General features: G+C 38.6%; 1 pseudogene; it reads left to right on the top strand.

The window, feature by feature from the left end:
• Positions 1 to 1481: 1481 nt before the first annotated feature.
• Positions 1482 to 2420, top strand: LOC101717537 (olfactory receptor 1J21-like; annotated as a pseudogene).
• Positions 2421 to 6111: the final 3691 nt, after the last annotated feature.

The following is a 6111-nucleotide window of genomic DNA, read 5'->3' as shown; positions in this document are numbered from 1 at the left end:
TTAATTTGCATTTCATTGTGATAAATGGATTGTTACTAACAAGGTAATAGGTAACATAATTCAATATATTACTCATATCATGGAGTAATATCACATTAACAGAATGTTTTAACACAGTATGCTAAAGATGTTGGAACTTTAAGGTAATTTCAATCAAGTTGAGAGAATTGGTACATTAATGTAAACTTTGTTAACTCCCAAAATGAATAAAGATTCTTAACTTCAGACACCTCTTCAGCTCTGAAAGACAGAGACCTTCAGATTTATGAGATTCTATAAAAATATATGGGTTTTATTTTTTAGTAGGCAAATCATCCTTTCTCCTTCTCTGTTCTTTTGTAATTGTTCACAAAGATATGTCTAAGACCAAGTGATCTGAAGGAGAAAGAGAGATTAAGACTATTAGTAGAGAGAAGAAATGTTAGAAATATGACAAGAAAAACATCAATGAAGAATTACAAAAAAATAAGAACCAAGATATATCATGTAAAGGTACAAAATCCCAATGATGAATGTCATCTTATTGTATACCTAAAATGTACCAATCAATTTAATGAATTTTAAAAATCATTATATAAAACCTTGATTAGGATCCATGAAAATGGAAAATGTATTATTTGATTATGTCAGAGAGATAGAAAGAACTTGTTCTTTTGCAGATCCAGGATGTGGTTAGAAAAGTCAAATACTTCCTGGTGTTTAAAGGATCTGAAAAAGCATGAACTGGTTTGAATTCAGAGAATACACAAGAGGGAAGTTGGAAGTAGAACAGATTTTTGTCTTGACATTCCATGAAAGCTCCTTCAGAAAGGGTGATGGAAGACTGAAAATGTCGAGTAGGAAAAGATTTACTTTAAGGAATAACTAATGAATGTACACAAGGTGTGACACTGATATTTTATGCTATTGATGTTGATTCATGGCCTTGAGGCCCTTGCCTCAACCTACTACCACTTTCCAGACCCTGATATTTCGGAGGATTTGAAATTCTCCAATTTGAAGGATTCATATTTGCAGTTCAGTAGCATCCCATTGCATTCTCTCCTCTTAATGCAACTCCTAGAAATAAAGCATTAATCAAAGTGTGTTTCAGAGATTATTAGAGGTGAACAAGCCATTAGAAATAATGTATTAGTTTTTGATTAATTGCCTCCCTATCTGGCCTTACACCTAATTCCCTTACCTCAGATTTCTATCATGGACTCAGACTTCTCAAGTTGGAACCTGGTCTGAACTAATGATCATTCAGATGTTTCATGGTTTTCCCAAAAGACGTTAAGCTGTTTTCCAGATGGATGAATGGTCATCTTTATCCAGATCAACATTTTAAACAAATATGGTAAAAATCTTGAGATATTCAGGTTAAAATGCACATACTGGTAGTTGGAAATCATACTGTCATTATGTAATTGTCACAATGACTTTTGGTTCTCTCATATGTCCACCCCTCTTGCTTCTCCAGCAATACAATAGAACAGAGCATGAGGAGGGGTAATCAGAGCAGTGCATCTGATTTAATCCTCTTCAGGCTCCCTATCAGGAAGGAAGAGCAAGGCATGTACAACGACCTGTTTGTGGTCCTGTACCTGACCACAGTGCTGGGGAACCTGCTCATCATCCTGCTCATCAGACTGGACTCCCACCTCCACACCCCCATGTACTTCTTCCTCAGCCACTTGGCTCTAGCTGACATCTCTTTCTCATCAGTCACAGCTCCAAAGATGCTAATGAATATGCTGACTCATAGTCAATCCATCTCTTATGCTGGATGCATTTCTCAAGAATTCTTTTGCTTATTATTTTGTGCTGTTGATAGCTTCCTTCTCACTGCAATGACCTTTGATAGATATGTGGCCAACTGTCGTCCCCTTCACTACAACATCATCATGAGTCAGAACCTCTGTTTCCTGCTAGTAATTGTGTCCTGGGTCTTGTCCTCTGCAAGTGCCCTTGTGCACAATCTCCTTCTAGCCCAACTCTCTTTCTCTAGAGACAACACTCTCCACCACGTTTTCTGTGACCCCTCTGCTTTACTTAAGCTGTACAGTTCAATTACCACCAGCAATGGCCTGGTTATTCTCATTGTAGGATCAATGGTTATTACACTACTATTTATATCCATTCTGGTGTCTTATGGCCACTTTGGGGCCACCATCCAGAGATCATCCTCAATCAAGGGAATTTGCAAAGCCTTCTCCACATGTGGCTCTTATGTGTCTATAGTTTCTCTGTATTATGGAGCAATTCTTGGACTATACTTTGTACCTTCTTCCAATAACACTGAAGACAATGATGTCATTGTGGCAGTGTTGTAGAGTCTGGTCACACCAATGCTAAATCCCTTTATCTACACTTTGAGGAATCTGGATATGAAAGGAGCTCTGAGAAATCAACTGAGTAGAGGAACATTTTTGGGGTGAGACATTGTCCTTTATATTAAGTAGACATGAGTCTTGCACATGCCTTCTCCACCAGGAATATGAGAACTCCTATATCCTTTCCTCTATGAATTACTGTTTCTTAGTGAATTTTGATTGTCACTCACTTTTCAGCATGTATTCAACTTAGATGCAGTTTTTTTCTCTGTTCAATTGTTTTGTTTGTCTTGAGAGAATTGGGAATATTTTTTACCAACACCTGAATAATTTTCCTCAAACCCTTTATTTCCATACATAAAAATAACTTGAAGGGATCTATGAACCTAAATATGAAAGACTAAAACTATAAAACTTTAAGAAGAAATTATAAGGGAAAATGTTTATGAATTTATGGTAGGTAAGAACTTCCTAGGATACAAAAAAATGATGTATAAAAGAAAAAATTGATAAATTGGATTCCATCACAATTTAGAACTTTAATTGACATCGTTAAAATGAAAAGTAGTCCTTAAAAAGACCATATTTACAATGCATATAACCTATGACCAGAATATATAAAGAACTCTTACAGATCATTAATAAACAACCCAATTAAAAAGCAGACACAAGAAGATGATAAATAGCCAATACAGTACAAGGAAAGGTGTGCAACACTAGAATCAGAAAAATACTATTCAGTACAATAACAAGATTGAATTATACACTGATTAGGGAGATGAAGTTAAAAGTTTTAAAAGCCTTGTCATGACTTTTTTTTGTTGTTGGATTCTCCCCCTGTGCGTTTAATTTGTCAAGTCCAGTGGATTCATTCTGCTGGGCTTCCTGGGGTTGTGATCCTCATTGTCCTTTCCTAGGATATTGTCTAAAATTTTTTGGAGTGCTGGTTTGGTATTCATGAAGTTCCTAAGGTGCTCTTTGTCATGGAAGTATCTTATTTCTCCATCAATTTTGAAAGATCGTTTTGCAGAGTACATCAATCTGGGATGGAGCTTCTTTTCCTTTAGGTTTTTAAATATGTCACTCCAAGCTCTTCTTGCCTTGAGGGTTTGCATTGAGAAGTCTGCTGTGATTCTGATGGGCTTTCCTTTGTATGTGATTTGTTTCTTTTCTCTCACTGCTTGTAGAATTTTGTTCTTCTGTTGGATTTCTAGAATCTTAACTATTATATGCTTATATATAGGTATTTTTGTAGCAAGGTTAGTTGGAATACTCTATGCCTCACTTATCTGCATGTCAAGTTCTTTTCCCCTGCTTGGGAAGTTTTCTGCCATCTCTTCTATGAACAGGTTTTTTTTAATGTTGTCTGCCCTCTCTCCTCTTTCTTCTTTGACTCTGATTAGTCTTATGTTATTCTTCTTTGCATTGTCTAGCAGCTGCTGGATTAATTTGTCATCGTCCTTTACTATTTTTAAGAATTTTTTTTCCTGGTCACTAATTCCAATCTTATTTTCTATATCTGAAATTCTGTCCTCACATTGGCTCATTCTGCTGTGTCAACTTTCGATGGAGTTTTTCATCTCCTGGAAATCTGTTTGCATCTGTTTTATGGATTCCATTTGTTTCCTATGTTGGGATTGCATCATGTTTCTCAGCTTCTCTATTTTTTTTTCTGTGTCTCCTCTATACTTATTAATCGTATCTTGCATTCTTTACACAATCTTTGCTGTTATCTGAGAAATTGTTTCCCATTTCTTTTTTTCCAGATCCTCTTGTTGCCAGTTCAGGATGACCACGTGGTTGAGTATCAGATTGTTCCATCTTCTTTCCCTTTGGGGTCGCCTTAGGTGATCTGGTTGTCTGGTTTGAGACTTGTTTATGGGTCTTCTCATTTCAATAGATCCGGCCTGATGTTCCTTTATTGAGACCACTTTTGGCTCACCCAGTGGACTTCAATTCTCAGCAAGCCACTGAGCATCCTTTTCTCACCTGCTCATCAGTACACTAATTCCTGACTTCAGAAAGGTGGCCTTTTGGATCTCTGAGCTGACCTTTTGTCTGGGTGGTCTTCTGGCTGGGGTCTGTACACACTTTAGATGGTATCTAGTTGTACCTCTGGCTAGGAGCCCTGTGTACCTTTTGTATGGGAGGGCCTTTGGCTGGGGTCTGTTCACCCCAGTCCCTGTTGTGTGAGCAAGCTTCTAGTTAGGGTCTTGCACACTTACTGATGATATCAGGGTGAACCTCTTTCTATTGCTTGTGTGCCTGTGCAGCTTTTTTCCAGGTGGGCCCTTGGCTTAGGCCAGTGTGGGCCCTTGGCTTAGGCCAGTGTGGGGTCAGGGTAGACTCATGTCTGGGATCTGCATCCAGCTTCATTGTTCTGGTCCACACCACTGGCCCCCCAACTAAGGTGATCTGGTGTACATTTATTGCAGAGTCTTTTCCAGTGTGCTTCACTTCTCATCAAGAAGCCTCAGAGAGGCTTGTGCTCTATATTCTATTGTTCACTTGTGCTCTATATTCAGTAGCTCAGAACAATGTCCTTAATAACTCCTGCAACTCTATGGTGTGGGTTCAGATAATGGCTTGTCACAGATGTGGGGGGGTAGGTGGATGTGCTGCTGATGCCCATGTGGCTCACCTCCTCAGTGCTGGGGGGGGCTCTGCTCCTAGATACTCAAAGGGGGTGGTATGGCAGCCCAAGAGGCAGGTGGCCAGGGAGCTACACATGTCATTGAATGAAAAAGGTGTCAAGGAAGAAATCAAGGAATAATTTTTAAAACAAATAAAAATGGAACCACAGCATAGAAAAGCTGTTGGGTAAGAGGAGTTCATGACCCAGGTGTGGTGGTGCATGCCTGTAATCACAGCATTCTGGGAGGCTGAGGCAGGAAGATCACAAGTTCAAACTCAGCCTGGGCACCTTAGTGACTTTTTTTTTAGTTCTTTATTGGTACATTTTAGGTATACAATTCGTTTACATTGGGTGTCTGTACCTGTACATGATATATCATGGTTCTTATATTTTTCCCCATTACCTGTGCACCCTTCACCCACTCCCCCCTTCCCTGTTTACATAGATTTCATTTCCTTTTTTTTTTTCTTTTCTCATTGATTTTCCTTTCCCTCTTTTCCTTTCCCCTTCCCCTCCCTTCACTCCTTCATCTTTGGACCATTTTTCCAATTTCAAATTATCAATTATTCATTTTAATCATTTTAACCCTTGTTCACACTATCACTTTCTCACACTAGAGAAACTATTCGGTATTTACACATGTGGGTCCTATTTATTTCACTTAAGAGTACGGCCTCAATATGCATCCATTTAGCTATAAATGACTCTAGCTTTTCATTCTTTATGGCTGAGGAATACTCCATTTTATAAAAAAACAAACAAACACATTTTCTTTATCCAGTTTCCAGTTGATGGACACTTGGGCTGCTTCCAAGCTTTAGCTATTACAAACTGTGCGCTATGAACATGGGTGCACATATTTCACTGTGGTATGATTCTTTTAATTCTTTAGTGAAGATACCAAGCAGAAGAATAGCTGGGTCAAATGGGACCTCTAGTCCTAGTTCTTTGAGGTATCTCCATACTGACTTCCACAGTAGTTGCACCAGTCTGCATTCCCACCAGCAATGGAGAAGGGTTCCTTTCTCCCCACAACCCTGCCAGCATTTGTCATTTGTTGATTTCTTGATAGTAGCCATTCTTTCTGGGGTGAGGTGGAATCTCAGTGTTGTTTTCATCTGTATCTCTCTAATGGCGAGTGATGTTGAACATTTTTTCATA

Source organism: Heterocephalus glaber, unplaced genomic scaffold (genome assembly GCF_053883595.1).
Source record: "Heterocephalus glaber isolate CG9 unplaced genomic scaffold, H.glaber_assembly_v1.0 deba00001479, whole genome shotgun sequence".
NCBI lineage: Eukaryota > Metazoa > Chordata > Mammalia > Rodentia > Bathyergidae > Heterocephalus > Heterocephalus glaber.
The sequence above is the reverse complement of the archived record's forward strand: the minus strand, read 5'-3'. Positions and strand labels throughout refer to the sequence as shown.